Genomic DNA, 22985 nt, shown 5'->3' on the forward strand with positions numbered 1-22985 from the left:
TATCCCCAAAATATATGCATGGGGGGATTTTATACATACATTAAAAAGAGTCTTAGCTGGAGCTTGGCAAGCCTGACTTTGCAGAGATGGCTCTTGGCAACCGTGAAGCCTCTGCACAGCACAAAGCAGGACAGTCTCTGTAGTTGCTTGGAGCCTGGACTCTCCAGCCTTCCCTAACATCTGCAAGGTAGGAACCCCAGTTACCCCTGGACAAAGCAAAGTGGCATTTGTGGGGAGGAGAAGCAGTGTGTGATGCTAAAACCAGAATCTACATGGGACCAGTTGTTGGCCTGAGCTTTAAGAAATATGGGGGAGGGGGGCAGGTAAGAGTGACTTGGGTCAGGAGCCTTGGAACTTCCCTGTCAGGGTCACTACCCTACTCATCCTGGGGTTCTTCTGAGTCCCTCACTTCCACCTGTCCAGCCTTGGCTGCAAGTGAGCTGAAGGCTCCCAGCAAAAAAGTGGAAACAGACAAACTTCATCTTCAGCAGCCATTCTCCCTCCTGACCCCCCACCTCCAAATCCGGAACCCCCCAGGCCAATCTTCTCAGAGGAAAGGATCAAATAGTGATGTGACAGTGAAGTGAGGTGGACACACTTCTCTTGAATCTCCAGCACTTGAACTTGAACGATAAACCCCCTGGGGTCTGTGAGAGTGTCAGCCCTGAAACCACACTGGGAGGTGGCTCTACTGGCCCCTAAAGCCGGCCCAGGGGACAAGGCTGGGTCTCAAGGGCACCAGACTCCCCCTCCCCCAATGAACAGTGTGGATTCCCAGGGGCTCCTTGGAAAGCTCAGATTCAATCCCCTGACCCCGAATCTAAATTGGTGGTCCCGTCTCTCCCTCCACCTCCTACTTTTCCACCATCAGGATGAGGCCGAAAGTCCAGGGGGAAACGACTCTGTGTAGGTGACTAATGTCCAACACCAGGATCCCTTGGACCAAGAGGATGACACCGACCCCAAGCCGAGGGAGAGATCATTCAGGCCGCAGGACCCAGGTTCGCCCGCTCCTTCTGTGCGTTTTCTGGTCTACTTTGAGGCCTCTTCGCCAGCCTCCTTCGGGAAGCATGCGCTCTCCAGAGGAACCCTACCTGTGAGCGGTGCTGCACCAACGCCACCCTGGTGTTCCCAAGGGGCCAGGTTTTGCGGAGTGCCCTGCACCCCGAGGCGGGGAAGTAGATTCTGGCCAGCGGCCACGGCGGCCGTGGTATGGGGCGTGGAGCCTAAACTACCGCAGTCCCTCCCAGCACGGTCGGGCGGGGTGGTTCGTAGGCTCCGCCACACGCGGAGGCGCAAAGAGCCCGAGTTCAGTCCCGGGCAAACTCCGAGGCCGCCTCCCGCGTGTGCCCGGAGCCCTCGTGGCGGAGGCGTCGGGACGTGGACCTGGCCAGCGGGCGGCAGGTTGGCGGCTGGGCCCGGGGCGGCGTGTTTACCTGGCTCGCAGGCAGCCCGGGAGGCGGGGGAGGGAGGCGGGGCGCTCGGCCCCCGAGCAGCCGCCGTCAGTCGCCTCTGCAGCGCGCCAGCGAGGACGAGCCTCTGGCCCCGGCGGCCCGCGTCCCTGACCCGGAAGGCGGAGTCCTGGGACCCCGCGCTCCTGGGGCCGGGGCGGCGGGAAGGCGGCCTGGATCCCGCGGCGCCCTCGGCCTAGGAGCACCAAGCTCAGCGCGGTGGGTGACTCTTGGGTGGGCAAGCGCCTTTGTCAGCGCCCTCGGAGCGGGGACCCGGGCCCGGGGTTGCCCTGGACGGCGGCGCAGGTGGCGGCAGGTGGCAGCCCAGGGGCCGCCGGGGCGGGGGGTGGGTGCGGGTGTAGACGCGCTCCAGAGCAGCGGGGCTGTCCCGGATGAGTGTCCAGATGTGGGCTCCCGTGGCTGGGGTCTCAAGAGTGTGGGAGGGGGTGGGGGTGGAGTTTCGGAGGGAGGTGACGAAGGTCAAAGATGCCGCCCTGGGCGTTGCGGGGATGGGTGCTGGTGGTGAGCTTTCGAGCAGGCGGGGGATACCCGCAGGCTTAAAGTGCTTCTTAAAGACACACCTGGAGCCGGGCAGACGACCTCACCCTCCCGCCGTTTCCAGACGAAAACCAGTTTCCTTTGAGCGCGGAGGGCGGTGACAGGCTACTCGCCCTGCTTCCGCCTTTGGGAGGCCTGGCCTGGCTGAGCTGCCTGAGCCCACCTGCGCCGGGCGGTACCCCACCTGCGCGCACCTGCGCGCGGCACGATCCCCCTGTCCCGCGTGAAGCCCCTCTGGGCCCGTCGCCGGGTGGGCTGGCTCTGAGGGTGCTGTGTGTGCTGCAAGGTTCTACTGACTCCTAGGTGATTCTAGGTCCTGCGGGATACCGGTGACACCAGCTGCTTTCTCTTAGGGGCTACTTTCTCTCTCCCGTTTGGAAGGCGGAGTGAGATTTGGGAAACCCTTTCAGTTTCTTTGGGACTCAGTGGGACTCCGGTAGGAAATAGGAGTGTTTCGGTTCCCCATCCTCTGTTTTCCAATTGCGGCAATGTGAGAATCAACAGCATGTGTGCAGTTTTTCTCTGCCTCCGTGGAGGGCACGTGCAGCAGCTGGGATGTGTTGGGAGGGGTATAAACATGGTGGGGGGGGGGGCCGCTGGCTGTCCTGACATGGACATGAACACCTGGCCTAGAAAGAGAGTTTTTCCTAGGAAGGGGATTTTAGGGTGCATCCTATTTAAGACCTATGGCTTTTGGAGAAGATTTTTAGCCCACCGGCTCAGGGGGATGTTTTACAGAGTGGCCTGCAAGTTAGGGACCTCCCTAAATTGGGCTCAGGCCTGTACCTCTGCTCCCTGGTAGGCCACATGAGAGTGCTGAGGGCCTCCTGGGACATGGGGACCCAGGTGTGGAGCCAACAGGAGTCAAAGCAGATCTTCAGGAAAGGATGGGCCAAATGACCTGCAAGGGGCAGAAGCCTTACGACCCCGCGGCGTTCCTCCCAGGCCACGGGTGCTCGTTGGTAGCTGCATTTTTTTTTAAGTGGGATAGATCAAAACCTGAAGGGAGGAAATCCAGTTAAAAATTGCCATAAAATGGTTAACAGTAACTCCCTAGGATTTAACTGAGTACCTTTATTAACCAGGGTTGAACAAAAACTGTTTGGTTCAAATGCACCTTAAAAATCTTTCTAAAGTATAGTATTTCTGTCCAAAGAGAAGAGCATTTAGAAAAGTTATTTGTTCTGTGATTGACATGGAATCACTTCAGCCTAGCTTTGGTGGGGGATGGCCTCGACCATGTGCCCTGATGAAAGGCACTTGCTGAAGGTGGAAAAGAGTAGAGACCAGTCTTTTTGGTGATTTTTTTCTATTTCCTTCTGAATTTCTAAATGCTAATTGGAGGTATGTTGAACTTTTAGTTTTCTAGGTTCTTTAAAAAATTGACAACCATTTCTGTACCCAGGTAGCATTTTTGACCACTTACAAATTGCCAGCTGTCTTCTGAAAATGATATTTCACCTGATGAATCATCCTGATGCCAGGGGATACCCTCCTTTGATATAACTACCCTATTATTATCTTCATTTGGTGGGGGGGGCAATGCCTGTGGCATGTGGAAGTTCTTGGGCCAGGGATTGAACCCATGCCGCATCAGTGACAATGCCAAGTCCTAAGCAGCTAAGTCACCAGGGAACTCCTACTCTCATTTTCACTGACTAGGAAACCAAGGCACAGAGACTCACAGGTGCCTACAGGACTAAGTTCCAGGATCCTGCCACCAGCCCCTCTTTGCTGCCCTGCAGACTGACAGGACACCTTGCAAACCTCACAGAGCTGCCTTCGGTTTCTGTCTTTTTAAAATTCCACTGCTCCTGAGTGGCCACACCCAACAAAATATGCTTCCTCTACAGGATGATTGGACTGTCACATCTCTTTTAGTCACCCTGTCCTAACTTCCTCAGTGAAGTTGTCAGTAAGGAGAGTCAGTTTCCTAATTCCTTGGTACGATTTTTAGTAAGTAGTCATTAAGCACTACATAAAGGAGGACACTTCTATTGGTCCCTTGGAGCCACGGAAGGAAGCTTAAATCAGCCTGAGTTGGGGGCCCTAGGAGCTGGATTTAATGCGCAGTAATTGTCAGCAGAGACCCTGATGGTCCTGCTGGGCAGAGAGGCTGGATGAGCAGATTTCCAGTCTCCACCTTAACATGCAGCCACCAGGCTTTAGCCAGAGAGACAGAGCCAGTGGGAGATACACATGAGAGATGGATCGTGAGGAATTAGGGCTGGAGAGGCTGCCCAGGTAGGAGGCTGGAGCTCTCAGGTGTGAGCTGAGGCCTCGTCCAAAGGCAGAACCACTTTCATGTCAATAATTTAAAAATTCATAACTATACATCTGAACTCTGTGAATACCAGAGTAGATGTGAAGCTCTGTTATTTAAAAAAAAAAAAAATAGATGGATGCCTAGAGAATGAAGGTAAACAGACTTAGGTGAGGTATCTGGGATGTATAAAACATTCTCAAATTCAGCAAAACACAACAAACCACCTAGAAGAAAAAGATGTGAGTGACTAGGCTGGTCTAGTAAGACATGAAAAGATGCTTAACCCACTAGTTCTCAGGAAATTGAAAATCACAACATCGATGAGATAATTGTTCATATCCCTCGTGCTGGTGAAAAAAATTAAGTTCTGATTGTATTGAGGGTTGGGGAAGATTTAGAGAAGTGAGAACTCTCTTGATCGTGAGTAGAATGCAAACAGGACCAGACACCTTAGAGAATAAGCCATAAAAGCTGAAGATGGATATTCCCTATGACCTCATGGTTTCACTCCTAAGTGTAGCCTCCAAAGAGAGCCTGGTCTGAGTGCCTAAGGCATATGCAAAGGTTGCTCATGGAAGCAATTAACATTTTTTTTAAAATTTTGAGATAAATGTAGATTCACGTGCAATTGTGAAAAATAATACTGAGTGATCCATATAGTAACGTCTTGCAAAACTCTAGTCCGAATCACAACCGGGAAATTAACACTGAGAACCCATCAAGCATGTTGGGATTTCAGATTTCACCAGCTTATGTGCTCCCATGTGTCTGTGTGTAGTTTTATGTAATTTTCTCACGTGTGTAGAATTGTGCGACCACCCACAGGTAGGACAGTTCCATTACAGGCTGCCCTTTATGGCCACAGCCAACTTCCCCCTTCCCCCTCCCTACACCCTTGGCAACCACTGATCTGTTCCTCATTTTCTATAATTTCATAACTTTTTGAATGCTATATAAAGGGACCCATGCAATATGCACCCTTTTTTGATTAGCTTTTTTCTCTAAATGAAATTCTCCAAGTTCTTGAGTGTATTAGCAGCTCATTCTTTTGTGTCTTGGAATCGATGCTCTGCCCTCCATAGTTTTTTGGTTTTAACCATTCACCCTTTGAGGGTTTCCAGTTTGGGGCTATTTGAGTAAAGCTGTTGTGATCATCCTTATACACGGTTTCTTGTGAACATAGTTTTCATTTCTCTGGGATAAATGCCCAGGAGCTCCATTGCTGAGTCATATCCTGAAAGCATGTTCCATTTTATAAGAAAGTGCCCCACTCTTTTCCGGAATGGCTGGACCATTTTACATCCCCCCAGCAGGTGCGAGTGATCTGGGATCTCCAGGATAGCATCTGGCATTGTCATTGCTTCATTTGAGCTGTTCTAGCAGGTGTGCAAAGATGCTTCAGTGTGATTTTCATCTGCTTTTCCCTCGTGGGCAAAGATGCCAGTCTTTTCACATGTGCGTCTGCCATCTGTATATCCACAGGTGAGCGGCTTGATCTTGTCTTTGCCCGTTTCCTAATTGGATTATTTGGTCTTGTTAATTCCTTGTATGTTCAAGATAACAGTCCCAGTGGTTTGCCGTTAATCTGTCAGTTCAGCTTGTCTTCAGCTTCTCCACAGGGTCTTTTGCAGAGAGAATGTTTTTTATTTCAATGAGATCCAGTTTACTAATTTTTTTCCTTTTATGGTCTGTGAGTGGGTGTAAAAATACAAGAACCCTTCACCTAACCTGAGTCTGGAAGATTTTCTCCTGTTTTTTTTTCCCCTGTACAAGTTTTATATTTATATGCTTTACACTGAAGTCTGTTCTCCATTTTGTGTTAATTTTTGTACAAGGGGAGAGGTTTGGGTAGAGGATTTTGGTTTTGTTTGGGTTTTGTTCCTACTTAGGAGTGTGACATTGGTCCATGGCTGTTTGGTGTAGGCCAGCAGCTGTACCTCCAACTCAACTCCTCTGTATGCTGTGCATGCGGCCCTAAAAAGACAAAAAAGGAAAAAATAATTAAAAAATTAAAAGGATAGAGATTGGAAAGGAAGAAACAATACTTTCCCATTTACAGATGCACGAGTGTCTGCAAGAGGTTAGACTTCCTGTCACAAGAAGTCTAACCCCAACATCTCCTGGACTTAGTGAGGAAGTTCACCAAGGCCTCAGGACACACATCAACACACAAAAGCCTTCTACATTGGTATCTACCAACAACAAACATGTAGAAACTGAAGCTAAAATATGACGCCATTTAAAATGACTCCAAAGCAAAGGACATACTTAGGTATACCCTAAAAACACCCCGCTGAGTCAGAATCTGTGTGCTTAAAAAGACGAAACACCGATGAAAGAAACAAAAGGTCAACCTGTGATCATGGCATGGAAGATCCCACACAGTAAAACTGTTCATTCTCCCCAAGTATGTCTATAGATCTGATGAAATTCCTATCAAAATTCCACCAAGGGTTTTGTAGACACAGACAAGCTTATTCTCAAATGTATGGATTGACGTGGGAGCTCGAACAGCTAACAGGACTTTGACAGGGAAGGAAGAAGTGGGGGGAATTGCTCTCCCTGGTGGTAAGGTTTACCCTCCGGCCACAGTAACGAGGACAGGGTGTCCTTGTGGAGAGACAGACACCTCCGTCAAGGGGACGGACCAGGGAACCCAGAGATAGACGCACACACATATATGGACACAATCTTTGACAAAGAATCTAAAGCAATTCTAGAGAGGAAGGATTATCTTTTCTCTGTTGTTCTCCTGCTTTTGGTTTCACTGGTTTCTGTTCTTTACTAGTTCCTTCCTTCTACTTTCTTCGGATATATTTAGCCTTTTTTATAAAAGTTTCATAGGTTAAACCTCAGATTATTGAGTTGAGACCTTTCTTCCTTTCCATGTCAGCATTTTAGCCCTATAAATTTCCCTCTTGGCACTACCCTGGCTTTGCCCATGTATTTTTTTTTTCCCCAAACTGTTTTAATGTTTATTAAATCAAGATTGAATGTGTCTAAGATCAGGTGAAAAAATGAACAAAATATGGTTAAGGTTCAATGGCTGATGGCTCCTAGTGAGTGAGAGAGCTGAAATTCAAGCCTGAGCTCTGCTTAGGCTCTGCATGGTGTTGGTCAGGTGGCAGCACAGGTCAAAATCAAAGCAATAGCATTGAGTGGAAAACAGCCAAGCTGCACATGAATAAATATAGCATCATTCTGTTTATTGAAAACTTTTAAATACACAAAAGAACACTACATGCTGTGATTACATGCAGATGTAATAAATACAGAAATCATGCAAATCGGGCTGTCTGCCAGCCCCGGGAAGCTGCTTACCTGTGTCAAGGGAGGGAGGGGTTTGTACGAAAGGAAGGGAGTTTGCTTTAATTTGAAACATATTTTAGGATTTTAGACAAAGAAGAGAATATGTCACTTTTTTCAAAGGAAACTAAACCAGCCATGAATCATTTTCTGTACCATTTGTCATAATCAATCATTTATATTACAAATAAGTAAGCCGATGCTTATTTGGGGGCGGGGGAATGACACTAAAGATAATGAAATGATGGGAAAGCTGGGCAGGTGAATAGCCTCAAAGAAGAACCTGGAAATAGGTTGGGGTGAAGTTACTAAAATTAGGTAAAGGCAAGAGAAAGGAAGAAGACAGTCATGTGTAAAAGGAGTACAAGTAGGAAAACTGGAAGTGAAGATAAGTAGACCGACCTCAGCAGAGGCGGTGCCAAGGCTAAGACTGGGGGCGGGGAAGGACACTCAGCCTGGGAATTCAGCATGGAGTCTGCTCCCTTTCTTCCAAGAACCCTTTACATCTGCATAAACTTGGAGGATGGGAGGGAAATCATGCTTTGGGATCCAGCTGTTTTTCCTTCTTTGCTGCCTGGATTTTTCCCGAGTCCCCCGAGTGGATAAGCATGGCCATCAGGCCTGGGTTTTTGTGGGGGTTCTTTGTTTTGTTTTGTTTTGCTTTGCTTTTTTTGTTAATTATTATTATTTTTTGTCTTTTTGCCATTTTCTTGGGCCGCTCTCGCAGCATATGGAGATTCCAAGGCTAGGGGTCGAATCAGAGCTGTAGCCACCAGCCTATGCCAGAGCCATAGCAATGCGGGATCCAAGCCGCGTCTGCAACCTACACCACAGCTCACGGCAACGCCGGATCGTTAACCCACTGAGCAAGGGCAGGGACTGAACCCGCAACCTCATGGTTCCTAGTCAGGTTCGTTAACCACTGCACCACGACGGGAACTCCCTTGTTTTGCTTTGCTTTTTAGGGCCACACCCGCAACATATGGAGGTTCCCAGGCTAGAGGTCCAGGATTTCTGATTAGTCCCCAGTACTTGGTTCAGCCAGCATGGGGACGAGGCCTGGGGCTGTCTGGGGGCCTGGAGGGTGGCCTGCTGTCTACCAGGAGACAGTGACTCAAAAAAGTGAGGTCTGAGACAGGTGTGGGGACGACTGGGCTTGGAAATGTGTTCTGGGACCTCGGGGTACAGGGCGAGCACTACTGGCCGTCGTACGTGTCGCAGACGGAGTGGAGGACGAACTGGGCTTCCACGACCCCAGAGGTCTGCCAAGCCCTGGGAACTCACATTTCCCTGCCGGTAACAGGATGAGGACGTTGCACGATTTGGAGGGTGACTGGGAGGCTGGGGGGACAGACATCACCAGGATCCCCATGGAGCGGGAGGGCCTCCACCTCTTGGGGAAGTGTCTTACCAGGGGCTTTTTGTTTTTTTGTTTTTTTTTTAAAGCCCATTTTAAAAGGGAAGAATAGACATGAGACAATGCGAGGACATAAGCATGTCTCTTAATGGTGATGCGACACATCACATCAGATGCTGGTTTTGAAAAGTGTCAGTCGGTAGCTGGTGAGGGGGTGACACCCTCCAGGGTGTGAGGGAGTTTCTCGGAGGCCCGAAGCTGCGGCTTGTTACAGGAAATGAGTTTCTGTTCAGAGTCCCTTGGCAGCTTTTCTTAAGGATGTGAGGCTTCTCCTTAGTATGTGTTCTAAATTTTAAAACCCAAAAATAGTTGCAAGAGCCATTCAGTATGTGTTACTGAAAGCACAGGTTTTTAATAGCAGTTACGTAAATGGAGCTTTTCTTTGGTTTGTATCTCCCCATTGTTAAGACCATCTAGAAAATAGTGACTGGTGTCGATGATGCTTCTTTTGAAAGAGAGTTGACTTTATTGCATTGTACATCAGGTTTCGTTTTGATTGTTGGCCAGCGTTGGTCAACCCTGACAGGCCCTCAAGCTACACGGGGGAGCGCCAGGCCCAGCCCCACACCTGTAGGCTCTGCAGGCAATACCCAAGCATGGGGGTTCCCAGCTAGTGAGGGCTGAGGCTCAGGGGACCCTGAGGTCTTCCAGACCCACCACCAGCAGCTCTGGCTGGAGTGAGATGTCCCTAAGGTTTTGGCTGGAAAGGCAGGCAGAGCCCCTGGTAGGACATGCCTCCCTGCCATTTGGTTTTCTGAAGTGTGTATTTCAGAGAAGGACCTCGGCAGCAAACTTCCTCTTGTCTCTTGGGAGACGGGACAGGGGTTGGGGAGGGTTTGACTTCCGTCAGAGAGGGTGGGGGGCCCAGTGGCCCCATCCTTGCCCTTGATGTTTTAAGTAACAGAGGGCTCCTGCTGGTCTTGTGCTGATTGCAGAGCTTGCAAGTGTTGGCCCCACCTTTTGGGGTGTCAGGCAACAGAGGATCTCCCTCAGGCCACATCCTGCCCACCCCTGCTGTCATGGCAGCCCTGTGGTCAGAAGCAAAAAGCCAGGTGCAAGGGCAGCCCCTCCAGCAAAGACTGGGTGGACTCCCAGTCCCCCCATATCAGCCACCAGCCCAACCGAGATGAAGTGGGGGGCGGGATACCCAACGCCGGGTCCGGGAAGAAATGATGACTGATGATCCCCCTGGGGTTCTGTCAGCCACCAACATGCATATCGTCCAGGATTCTCATGAAATGCAGAGCCCTAGGCCCCGGTCTCTGGACCCCACACTGAAGTCTTGGGGTCCCTGCCCAGGAATGTATATTGTAACAAACCCCAAGTGATAAGGCCCAATGCTCAGTAAGCAAAGAAAATGGGCTTGAGTCCCCAGGGTGTGTGGTGACCTAGATTTACCTAATTGTACCTGCGCACTTACAGCACAGCTCTCACCCCGTCAAGAAATTCTTCGTATTTCATGATAAACTGACTTTACGTTAGAAAGAATGACTCATGGGAAATAACGTTCTATATTGACAATATGTTCTTATTTCTGTGGTTTATTTTTGACACTCTCTCCATTTAGAGGATTACGTTCCCTCTCCTGCTTTTCCTGGGTGCTGGCATATCTGACAAGGAATATTTCTGGATATTCATCTTCATCCAGTTTCTTGTATAGTTGGAGCCTAGCATTTTTGCTAAACTTACTATGAAAGGAGAAAATCTAGAGCTGTGCTGCCAGCTTCCCAGATAGAGCCAACGTGCAATTGATTTTTTTAAAATTTCCCGATTCTCCAGGATGTGCAGAAGACATGCCTTTCCAGGCACCACATAAAACAGATGCAGCTCTTGCCCCAAAGTACTGCTTCATGTCACTAGGGAACTGGGGGGGGGGGGCGCACAGATAGGTTTCCCAAGACACAGCGTTTGCTAAACACCCTATAGTATGTGCAAGCAAAATGCAGGATCCTGGTGAGGGCGGTGCCTGGCAGAGGGGAGGGGACACAAAAGCTATTAATTCCTTTTTTTTAAATTTGATTTTATTGAAGTGTAGTTGATTTATAATGTTGTACTTGTTTCAGGTGTACAGCAAAATGAATCAGTCATAAAACATCCATTCTTTTTTCCATATAGCTTATTACAAACTATTGAGTAGGTTTGCCTGTGCTCAATAGGCACCTCCCTCCCCCAGTGGCCTGTCTGGGAATTCTCTTGGTTCTTGCTGGAATTTCTGGCTCCATATCACCACCAGTAGTTCCTGGAATTCCTGTTCCCTCACCTTGATTCCAGGATGTCACCTCCCCCACCTGCAGCCCCCCCACCCAACACACAGCTTTTCACAGTAGTGGCTCTGGTCTCGGGTTCTGATCCCATGTAGTTGCAAGAGGTTAAGTGTTCTGTTCCACGCTCAGATTCTGGGAAACCTAAAATAGGTTTTCCCTGTCTCACGTCTCAGTGCAGAGGGGTGGTATTTGCTGCATCCACAGAGGGCAGGTTCCACTAACCCTAATCATCACCATCTATCTAACTGACTTGCACAGCAGAGCCTGAATTTTGCAGAAGTCACTTGCCCCAGTCTGTGCTTCACAATCAGAAGAACGTGGGCCTAATTCCACTCACTGCATTGCCTTAAAAGACCAGCTAAAACAGGAACTTAATGAAATAACGAAAAATGATTCTCATATTTCAGGAGCTAGATTTCTCTTACTTGGGGCTTGGGGGGGTGGCACAGGATGTACTTTGGTTGTTTTTATTTTGTTTTTTTCAGACGTCTGAAAATGTTAATAGCCTTGGAATAGCTGAGACAAGGGATTTATGAAGTGGAATCACAAGTTGCAATCATCTGCCTAGAAACATGAACAAGATAAATTATATTTCAGAGCCAGGCTTAATGCATCTCTAGCCTCCACGCATCATTTTATGCTGCTGTATGGAAGATGCTGTGGTTTTAAAAGGGAGACAGTGATTCTCTTATTCTGTTATTATTGCTGGATGTCAAGACATTTGTGAAGAGAGAAGGAGTTAAACTAGATATGGAAAATTTGTCTTGTTCATTTCAGACAGTGTATGGAGATTGTTATGTGAAGGGGAAGTAGGACATAAAGGTGCCAGCCTGACAGACAGCCATTCTGAAAATGTGGTAAGATGTCGTGTTTACAGCCACATTATATAATAGTCCCAACACCAATGTGTGTGTGTGTGTGTGTGTGTGTGTGTGTGTGTAATATATACATATAAAATATATTTAACTAGACCTTTTTTACATAGCATGAGCAACACCAAAATAAAGCGTGTAATGGGAACTTTAAGTACATTTTAGGAGTTCCCGTCGTGGCTCAGTGGTTAACGAATCCGACTAGGAACCATGAGGTGGCGGGTTCGATCCCTGGCCTTGCTCGGTGGGTTAAGGATTCAGCGTTGCCATGAGCTGTGGTGTGGGTCGCAGACACGGCTCGGATCCCGAGTTGCTGTGGCTCTGGCGTAGGCTGGCGGCTACAGCTCCAATGCGACCCCTAGCCTGGGAACCTCCATATGCCACGGGAGCAGCCCTAGAAAAAGCAAAAAGACAAAAATAACAATAATTTTAAAAAATGCATTTTAATGTAAAGGTAGATAAAAATCTGGACAAAGTTTCACACCATTTTTTTAAGAAACCACATATGTTGGTGAAGGTAGAAAAGTCCCAGATGTCATTCTGTTGGGTTGACGTGATACAGTCATCAGAGAGCCCTAAATCTCTGAGCCTTAAATTCCTTTGCTTTCATGACCCGTGATGAAGAAGCACTTGGAAAACGTACTGAATCCAGAGCTGTGAGCCTGAGCTCTGCCAGTGGAACTGGTTACTTACCACCAGGCCCTTGACCCGAAGCGATTCTGAAGAGTGATGAGTCCAAACTTGGCCACTTCCCCATCCTTCTCTTAGATGAATCTCCATCTGATGCGGGCTTCGTGACTCACCGCAGACGTCCTGGTGACGGAGGCCCCAGGAAGTGGCTGTAAACATGCAGGGAGGAAGGAGAGTGTACGTGTTCATTCACCCCTCAAAGCAGGTGCAGCCCAGACCCAAATCGCACTGTGGGCTTCACGAGAGGAAGAAAAACATCAAGCTGAGGCCTCTGTACAGCGCTCAGCCTGGCGGTCTATTGAGACCCTGGTACATGCAGCACATCTGCACTAATAACCAGGTCGGTAACCAGGTAACCAGGCTGCTGCTCTCCAAGAAGCCAGGCGCTGCATTAGATGCTGCGTGGACTGCCCTGGGTCCAGAGGTTTCTAGTCTGACATTTGGACACAGTAAATCAGTGCTTTGCAAAGGTACTTAATTCATGAAGAGCCCTACCTCCGCCTCCCCGGTTCTATCTATCTGTCGGTGCCGTGTTTCTCAGGCTTGTTGTAACTAGTCATCTGTGTGCTGAGTGCAGACGCCAGCTTATCTGATCACAAGTCTTCCTACATCCAGGATGTGTGCCCTGGCTGCCCTGGAGGGCTGCGTTTGTCCCGAACACTGGGGGCCCACAGGCAAGGCCAAGTGCAGGCCAGACTGCTGGGCTAGCCTCTGTGGACAGGCGATGTCCTGGTGTCTGGTGCCCTGTGTCGGGTGCTCAGGCCTCCCCTCTGCATGCTAATCCTCGGGCTCTGCACCTTTGATGCCTCAGTCCCAAGTGAGGGACTGCCCACTACCTCTGTGCTTGGCACCCACCGTCGGCACCTACTTCCTCAGGGGCAGCAGCAGGGGTGCAACCACACTTCCCCTCTGTGGTGTCCTTGCTTCTTTCTGAGAACAGGGGCTTTTGTTTCCAGGAACCCTGCCCCTAGAGGAGCCCTCCACCCTCCTGGCTCCTGAGCTCTGCTCTTGGGAGCCTGGGCCACTCCACCGGTCCCTTATAATCCTCAGGGCCATGCTGGCCATACCATCCTTCCCAGGTTCACACTCACTCTGGGCAGAGGTGATGTCGAGATTCAGGGACGGAGCTGGTGGTCTCAAAGCCCACCTGTGTTCTGTTTGTGCCTGTATGCACGTGTGTGCATGGGTGTGAGTGTGCACCTGTGTGTTCATGTGTGCACACGTGCATACGTGTGAGTGTATGCCTGTATGTCCATGCATGCTGGATCCAGCTTCTCTGTCCTGCTCCCCTGCTCACTCCGACACCCAGCAGACACCCAGGTAGTGACATTTGTCCTGTCTCCTTTGGACCAGGCCCCCAGCTTCAGGCCCCCAGCCATCTGCGTGTCTAACACAGTACAGCAGCTTCTCTAAACCTTGTCAGGAAAGGCTTGATTTTTAAAGATCTGGGGTGCTATGGGGCAGACGTAGGGGGTCCACACCATCCCTGTGGGAATCAGTGCAGCCCCCCAGGTCCAACCCCTCATTCACCCTGAAGGGCAGAACATGGGCCTTGGGGAGACCAGGTGACCTGTCCGAGGCTACCAGCTGCTTATGGCAGATGAGAGGAGGAAGTCAGTCTTTCTGACCCAGGCTGCCCCTCTCCACCCCTCTCTTTGGTCCTTTAGGTCCATCCTGTGCCGTCTTTGTATGTTCCACACCTCATTTGAATCCTATGATAGGTGTCAAATTAGAAATTATTTCACCACAGATGCTATGCTTTGGAGAATGTGGATGACTCAGACACATCATTACAGTTTCAGCGTGGTCCTGGTATATCAGATAAGCAAGATATTGTGAATAGTCTCTGCCAGGATGTTTTCATTTTTCATTTATTTCCCATAAAAGGTACTTTGGATCATCTTGATTTTGATGGAGAAATAAAATTATAAGGCCTCCACCTCGTGGTAATAAATCACTGCCTTCTGAAAGACACTGACCTTCTTTAGGCCTTAAACATACCATTTAGAAACTAAAGGCCTGCAGACACCATGTGAAAAATTCAGGTTCAAACTGCAAGTGTGTTAGCAGTCTCAGTTCATCCGCCTCAGGCTTTCCTATTTCTTAGGCATCTTCGTGGGGGGTGTGGTCCTGTTTGTCTCTCACACCCCCTTGTTGGGCGCAGGGCTCGGGGGCAGGGGGGTTGTTCCCACTTCACAAGGAGAGGCCAGGGGCTGAGTTGAGGCAAATGCTCAAGGTTGATCGTCCTGTGAGTTGGCCCCTGCACTGCAGCTTCTGGACTGCAGAAAGCCCCCCACTCCCCATGCTGGGCCTGGGGGGTCACTCAGAGCCCCACCCTCAGAAGCAGCCCAGGCCCCCATTGCTTTCCTAGAACAGTGATCAGGTCTGTGAGGTCCAGGGGGTGGGGCAGTAAAGCAGACTCGCTCTTCCAGTTCAGTGTAGCATTTGTTGTTTAGACCCTCAAGGGACCGGCGATGTGACAGGGTGGTCCATGTGGGGCACGTGTGAGGGTGGGCAGGGGCCTGCTGTCACCTGTATTCCTTAAATGAAGTGTGATTTCTAAATGTGCCTCCCCCATTCCAGTCATAAAATGGTCCTGCTTTTCACCTGTGACATGTGCATGTGTGTGTATCTGGGCGGTTGTCGTTTTGGTGGTGCTGGTAGCTGTTTACTGTGTTCTGAACACAGGCTGTTAACAAGAATGTTTTTGGCCTGAGAAATAAAAATGAATTTCTACAGAATCCAGGCATAAACGCTCTGGTCCTGGTGGAGAGAGGAGGCAGATGGGGGATGTGGCTGGGGGCGGGGGTGGGGAGCAGAACAACATACTGAGGGGGTGCCCTTCCTTCTGTTCTGTTCCCTCTTTCGGGCTCTTCTGTCTAATTTCGTGGGTGTGTTTGTTGCTGTCTCGTGTCCGCACTCGGGGTTTTCTTTTAAAGGTCAAAGGAGCAGAGTTACACTGCTTGTCATTCCAAGTCTGTGCCACCACTGCCCAGCTTTTGGGGTGGTGGGGTGGGTCTGATGTCTGCAGGGAGGAGGGGCAGGGTCCAACCCCCCAGGGGGGAACAGGGCTGAGGGTGGCTCTGAGGAAGCCATCCCATCAACAGCTGGGGATGCAGGGTGCTGCAGGGTAACTGGCAGGTTGCTCCTTTTCTGGGGGGAAGTGGGGCCCTCCTGGGGATCAGCCTGCAGCTCTGATTTCGTGTCACATTTAGTGTCCTCAAAGAGGAAATGAGGGTCCTCCTCCGAGTGCTCACATCTCCTCTTCTCTTACCTCATTCAGTTCTTCCATTCCTGGGACCCCGCCTCGCTCCTCCATCCACCTGCATTCTCCTTCCCCTCTGTTCAGGGCACAGAGCAGCCCCTTCTGGCTGGTGCAGATCCACAAGCATCTCTCCCTGACTGTTCATTCTTCTAGAAGGTAGCATTAGGCCACCTGCAAACGCAAACTGTGCTCTTAAGGGCCTGCTGGCTCCTCAGCCAACACTGGTGGTTGGCACATTCCATTCCAAGGGCCCACGAGGCCTCTTTGGCATGTAGCTCACCAGGAACTAGAGGCTGAGGGCCATTTGATCCAGCTAAAGATTAAGTCCAAATTTCGACAGTAATAATAATAGTCAAGTGAAATGACCTTTAAAGCCTGGGAAAAAAGCGATGACTCCATTAATGGTTAATGACAAAGTACATGGAATTTTGAACGTATTGCTTTAGTGATTTTTAAAAAGCAGAGAAAGCAAAAGTTACTACCCTGGTGGGGTTTTTAAATTCTGCTGCCTTAAGTACATATTAGTACTTCTCTTGGCTGGGTTGACTGTGCATGGATTCCAGTGGGTAGGATTTATTTATTTATTTGCTTTTTAGGGCTGTACTTGCGACATATGGAAGTTCCCAGGCTAGGGGTCGAATCGGAGCTGTAGCTGCCAGCCTATGCCACAGCCACAGCAATAGGGGATCCAAGTCACATCTCTGACCTACACCACAGGTCACGTTAGCACCGGATCCTTAACCCACTGAGCAAGGCCAGGGATTGAACTCAGCATCCTCATGGATACTAGTCAGGCTGGTAACCCGCTGAGCCATGATGAGAACTCCCAGTGGGTAGCTTTTTAAATGTTAACTGTGGCTCAGAGCTTCTGAGGTTTGTCACTTGACCTTCCTCTGTGACCCAGGGGGAGCTCGGCCCCTCCACAGAGATGACAGCCCACTGGTGTGTTTACTGTCCATATTCACACCTACACAGCTGCAAATTGGACAGAGAAAAAATGACTCTGAACCACTGCACATGAATAATTGTGCCCAAGACAGATGAGAAAGACAGATCACCTCTGGCTCTCTGCTGAGTATGAAGCAATATATTAATTGAACAGCTTTATTACAAGAGTGTTGAACTTTGACAGTTAAGATGTATGTGGATGATTAGCCTTTCAGGGTCATAATTCACCCCTTATTTGTCTCATTCTGCAGCTGGCACCATATGCAACATCTCATACCATTCTCTAAGGAAGGGAAGAGGAGGTTAGGCTGACCTGTGTTGTTAGGGGCCAGGGCATTTTAGGTCTAATACCTTACTGAACCTGCTACAGCCACACTGCAGGTACTATGACCTCTGATTTTACAGACGAGAAATCAGAAGCCTGGAAAATACATTTGCTAAGCTCTGTAGTGAGCAATTATTGGCAGGTATGGATTTAAAATTCAAATAATTCATTGCCTACACTTTTCACCAGACATTGTTGCAAGATATTGGTTAGGAATTCAGAAAGTCACTGCCATTTTCCCTGTTAAACTGGTATATCCATGTGAGGTGTTTATAAAGAATGAGAGTGTAATTCAGCTGTTTTCTCAAGGCTGCTTCTTAAAGTCCTCTCTTTATTGTGTTGGTTAATGATCTAGAAACAGATGATATCTCAGACCTAACCAGAACACTTTTTTTCCACATAAGACATATTCAGAATGCATATACTATCCAGCTGATCTTTATTTTTACCTAAGATGTATTCTTTTTTTTTTTTTTGGTCTTTTCTAGGGCCTCACCTGCGGCATATGGAGGTTCCCAGGCTAGGGGTCTAATCATAGCTGTTGCCACTGGCCTACACCACAGCTACAGCAATGCCAGATCCGAGCTGCATCTGCGACCTACACCACAGTTCATGACAACACTGGACCCGTAACCCCCTGAGTGAGGCCAGGGATTGAACCCACAACCCCATGGTTCCTAATCGGATTTGTTAACCACTGAGCCATGATGGGAACTCTCAAAAATATATTCTTAAATGTGATATTACACTCATAGCTACATGAGTCTTCTAAACTTGAGTTTCTCAACTGTAAAATGGGAGTAGTGTACAGGGTTGTTCCTATAATGCCATAACTTAGGAGATAAATCACTGTAAAATTAATCTTGTATCTCCACAGAAACGTTAATTTTAGGGTTGCTTTCAGGGAACATGGGCCCCAGGGGAGAAAAAAGCCCTACTGTACAGTCAACAAGATCTCATGATACCAAAGCCAAAAGAACTCTAAATCTGTGAGATTAATACACCCATGACCTTTTCCTAGAGCTCGGGTGGAAATACAACCAGACAGGTTGATTCCTAATGAGCCTAGTGTACCGTGAGTTCCTGTGATGAACTCTGCACATCACGCGTGTGACCTTGCGTTAGCACCCTGACTTTCCTGCAGGCCGCCGCTCAACACTGCCCACGGTGATGGCCTCGTGCTTCAGAGTGTTTGGGCGGGGGCGGGGGCACGTAGGATGCTCTGAGCGATCACAGCTACAGAGCAGCCACCCTGGAGTCTTGAATGCAGGCTTTCTCTCTCTGTTGCAACAGAGGATTTCACAGTAATCCCATTGCTGTGAAAAGTGCACATTCAGACATAGCCAAGGTAGCCTGTTAGTGTCTGCAGCCTCCCCTGTGCCTTGAGTCTTCCTGTGTTTTCTCTTCTCGTGCCCACGCGGTCTAGTCTGGAGCAGCAGGAGTCGCTGCTTCCTGTGAGGGCGGCTGTGGTGGGGCGGGAGGGAGTGTTGCTTCTGGGCTGTGGGTGTCACTGCTGGGCCCCTCAGGCACTGGTGTTCTTTCCCCTTCCTCCTTGGCCTTGGCAGTTTAAGATGGAGTCCACATTGGAAACTCGCGTAAAAGTCTCTGTGGTATGCCTGCGATAGGTGAGGGCTAGCTGGCCAGAAGATGTTCTCAACTGATCACCACCAACCCTGGGACCTGGTGTGAGGGACAGGCAAGACAAAAGCCACCAGCCCTAGAGCCCACCCTGACCCCATCCCTGATGCCAACCCTGACCCCGACCTTGACCAGCCCCTATTTCATTCTCACCACAGCACAGTGAGGGGGCTTTTATTGTTTCTACTTGGTGGGAAACTGAGGTTCAGAAAAGTGGAGTAACTTGCCCTGGGTCACCCAGCAGGAGTCTGGATGGGGCCCCAAGTCTCCCCTCCAGATTACACTCTAAGAGGTAGGGCTTGCAGTAGAAAGGGGTTGGTTGAGTGCCTTCCCCATTCACACACACTCCTGTCCACCCAAGGCGGGTTTTATCCGTGATTCCTTCCCAGTCTCCACACTGAGCTATCTCAGCTGCAGTGCTAGCCTGTTGAAAACAGGGCCAAACCATTGAGTTGCTCTTCAGCAACTCCGGAATATTCACTACCTTTCACTCATGGGCTTTACTTTCCCCCCTTTGATAACACGAAGTATGGATGATCGTGAAGACTGTGTGGAAATTTTCAGTAATCCCAATGGCTGTTTAGAAATCTCATCTGGGGTTGAATTTGGACCTAAGAGGTAAGCGGCAGCCCCATATAACCTACAGTCTTGGGAGTTCCCGTCGTGGCGCAGTGGTTAACGAATCTGACTAGGAACTGTGAGGTTGTGCGTTTGGTCCCTGGCCTTGCTCAGTGGGTTAAGGATCCTGCGTTGCCATGAGCTGTGGTGTAGATTACAGGCGTGGCTCGGATCCCACATAGCTGTGGCTGTGGTGTAGGCCGGCAGCTACAGCTTTGATTAGACCCCCTAGCCTGGGAACCTCCATGTGCTGTGGGAAGCAGCCCTAGAAAAGGCAAAAAGACAAAAAAACAAAACAAAAAACAAACCTAAAGTCTTTCCTGCTCCTGCCCCGCCCTCCACTTCCTCTCCCATCCCATTCCTTTTCTATTCCACAAGAAGCTTCTTAATTTCCCGGAGGTGCTTCCGGGTCAGCCTGGCTCCCAGGCGCCTTCCACATGTTTGCTGGCTGTTCTTCGTCCCTCTCAATTTGATTAATTTCAAAAGTGAAATGAAATCAGGATGACTTCCAAAGTCCAGCTCCTCTGTCTGCAGATGGTTCTTTTCAGCTGATTACGCAGACCAGCTGTCAGGGCAGCCTTCTGTCACCAACCCCTCTCTCTTCCTGGAGCGGGGACAGAGTCAAGACCACTGCCTGTCGTTCACTGCTGGGCTACACCATGCACCTCAAATACTGGCAGTCCCACTCATGAGGTGCCCTAACCTAAGAACTGTCACTTTGTTTTTCTGGCCTCTCTTTTCCTGCCAGTACATAATTGTGCATTTAAAGCTAGAATCTGCCTTCTGGAAATGATGCATATAAAATAGATTCTCTTTCTGTTTATTTGAAACAAGAGGGAAAAGTTTGAATCCCCTCAAAAGTTGGACTTGGACTTTTGTTGTTTCTATCTATTCTGTGTCCAGTAGATGGACACAGAATATTTAATTTATGTGATAACATTTTTTATCTGATATTGATTGAAATATTTCACAGACAGTCCTTCTAAGTATAACCCAAGCTTATGCTTTGAGGCATAACAAAGTTCTGGTCAGGGCACACTGGGTTGGAAAAACATCTCCTCTTCCAGGAGCAGTGCAAGCATCGTATGTTAGGTCAGCTATGCTTCAAAGTCCTGGGTCCAAAAATAGGTCTCCTTTTATCCACAGGCAACCCCCGCCCCCGCCAATATTTACACTTCCCATGCTATTCTGATTTAGGTAACTCCTGAGAGATTTGTTTTCTGGATGGAGGGAACATTGTGTTGGGATTTTCCTAATATCTGCAACAGTGATGACTGAGAGGGTGAGGGGGAGATGGAGAAGGGGTTGGAGGATGCTGAGCTTGAGGGACTGCCCAGGTGAGATCAGCGATGGTAGAACATAGATGGTTCTTCATGTCAGGGCTGGAAAAACCCCAAAAGTCCAAACCGTCAACTTGAAAAGAAGTTAACCACTTTGCCTGTGTTTAGCTTTGAATATGCCAATTCTTTTTGTGTGTGTGTAGGTAACTATTTAATTACAGATATATTATATATATATATAAATTATGTATACTGTATATAAATATTGAAATATAGATAATTTATAAAGTTTGTTAGTTTCAGGTATACAACCCAGTGATTCAGTTATATATATTTATCTTTTTTTAATTTTGCTTTTTAGGGCCCCACCCGCAGCATATGGAAGTTCCCATCCTAGGGGGTCTAATCGGAGCTACAGCTGCCAGCCACAGCCACAGCAACTTCAGATCCAATATATATATATACAATAGCATGTATCTGTTAATCCCAACCTCCTACTTTACCCCCCACCATCGACTACACCAATTCTTTTTTCTTTTTCTTTTTCTTTTTCTTTTTTTGTCTTTTGTCTTTATAGGGCCACACCTGGAGGTTCCCAGGCTAGGGGTCTAATTGGAGCTATAGCCATAAGAACACCAGATCCAAGCCACGTCTGCAACCTACACCACAGCTCCCAGCAATGCTGGATCCTTAACCCACTCGGCAAGGCCAGGGATTGCACCCACAACCTCATGGTTCCCAGTCAGATCCGTTAAACACTAAGCCACGACGGGAACTCCTCATTTCTTATTTCTTAAACAGGGAGATGGATCCAGGAATGTTTGATGTGCCGTTACTCTGTGTTACATTCGTAGTGCCAGTTACCAATACTTCTTAGAACCCAGAATAGGATCACAGAGAGGTGGAACTTCAGAATGACCCCCACTCCACTCCCACTGTTCAGACCAACGTCCTGTCTTTGCCTTTTTTTGTGCATTCTTACAAACAAACTACCAATATGCCCCAAGCCTGCATTTTCCCTGAGAGGTTAACCCTCCAGAGGTGTTTTCAGGATAGTTCAGGCAAATAAATCAGAAAGGTGGATGATAGAATTGCATCAAAGGCTAATGTTAGCTGCAAAGGTCATCTTGGATTTTTATTCTTTTTTTTTCTTTTTTATTAGAGTTGATTTACAATGTTGTTGCCAATTTCTGCTGTACAGCAGAGTGACCCATTCATACATATATGTACATTCCCTTTCTTATGTAAGTTTCCGTCATGGTCTATCCCAAGAGATTGGATATTGTTCCTTGTGCTGTACAGCAGGACCTCACTGCTTATCCATTCTAAATGTCAGTGCGCATCTACCAACCCCGAACTCCCCATCCCTCACCTTGCATTATTAAAAGCGTACATCTTAAAATACCGGTTTCTTCCTTCTGATGTCGTGACACAGGAGGTGTGCACATGGTTCTTCTCAGTCAGCAATGTTTTTGGCGCCGCTAGAACCATGTCTTGGATCTGCCAGAGCACATCACCCTACCTTGACCTAAGTCCTTTGAAGCACAACACTTTTTGAGGTCTCCCTCCCCTTGGGGTTCTTGCAGCCCCATTACCACCTGCCCTGGCTCCTACTTAAGAAACACGGAGGCAGGAAGGGTTTGCACTCCTCAGGTGCTTGGGAGTGTGCTCTCCACCCAGTGACAACTCGCCATACCCCACATCCTGGAAGGTGATGCTATAAGACGCCACTTCCTTTCTCGCCGTGCTGCCTGGGGGAGGGCCGTCGCATCCTTCATAGTCACTAAGGAGATACCCGGTGATACTGGAGACTTTGGGAAGATTCAGATACCAGGCAGCTCCCTCTTTGCCAGAGAGTGTCTATGTGGGAACAAAGCTTGCCTTTCACTCAGGCATATGTGATATTTTAGAAATCCTTCCTATTTTTTGAAGGCAATTCATTTTCTTACCGCTCGTTCAAGCAAAGCTGTTCCCTGTTCAACAGGGAGCTGGTCCTAACACATTCTTTTGAAAAGAATAGATCATGGATGATTACATTTTGCAACTGTCCTTAAAGATTAGTCACCTGCGGCCAGGCGGCTGGTCTA

At 48.7% G+C, this 22985-nt stretch overlaps 1 protein-coding gene across 7 annotated transcripts in view; it reads left to right on the forward strand.

Annotated features, from left to right (window-relative positions):
- Window positions 1-1239: 1239 nt before the first annotated feature.
- The window catches only part of MBP (myelin basic protein), a 117324-nt gene continuing 95578 nt past the window's right edge, over window positions 1240-22985 (forward strand). For 2 of the 7 annotated variants that reach the window (XM_047766925.1, XM_047766926.1), the window contains exon 1: window positions 1241-1404. The gene's annotated coding sequence lies outside the window, so the exon portion shown is untranslated. Of the gene's footprint in view, window positions 1405-1545; window positions 1671-12039; window positions 12120-22985 lie in introns of those variants that run through there. The other 5 variants (XM_047766924.1, XM_047766922.1, XM_047766927.1 and 2 more) reach the window with 5 other exon arrangements.

This window comes from Phacochoerus africanus, chromosome 2, assembly GCF_016906955.1.
Source record: "Phacochoerus africanus isolate WHEZ1 chromosome 2, ROS_Pafr_v1, whole genome shotgun sequence".
NCBI classification, from domain to species: domain Eukaryota; kingdom Metazoa; phylum Chordata; class Mammalia; order Artiodactyla; family Suidae; genus Phacochoerus; species Phacochoerus africanus.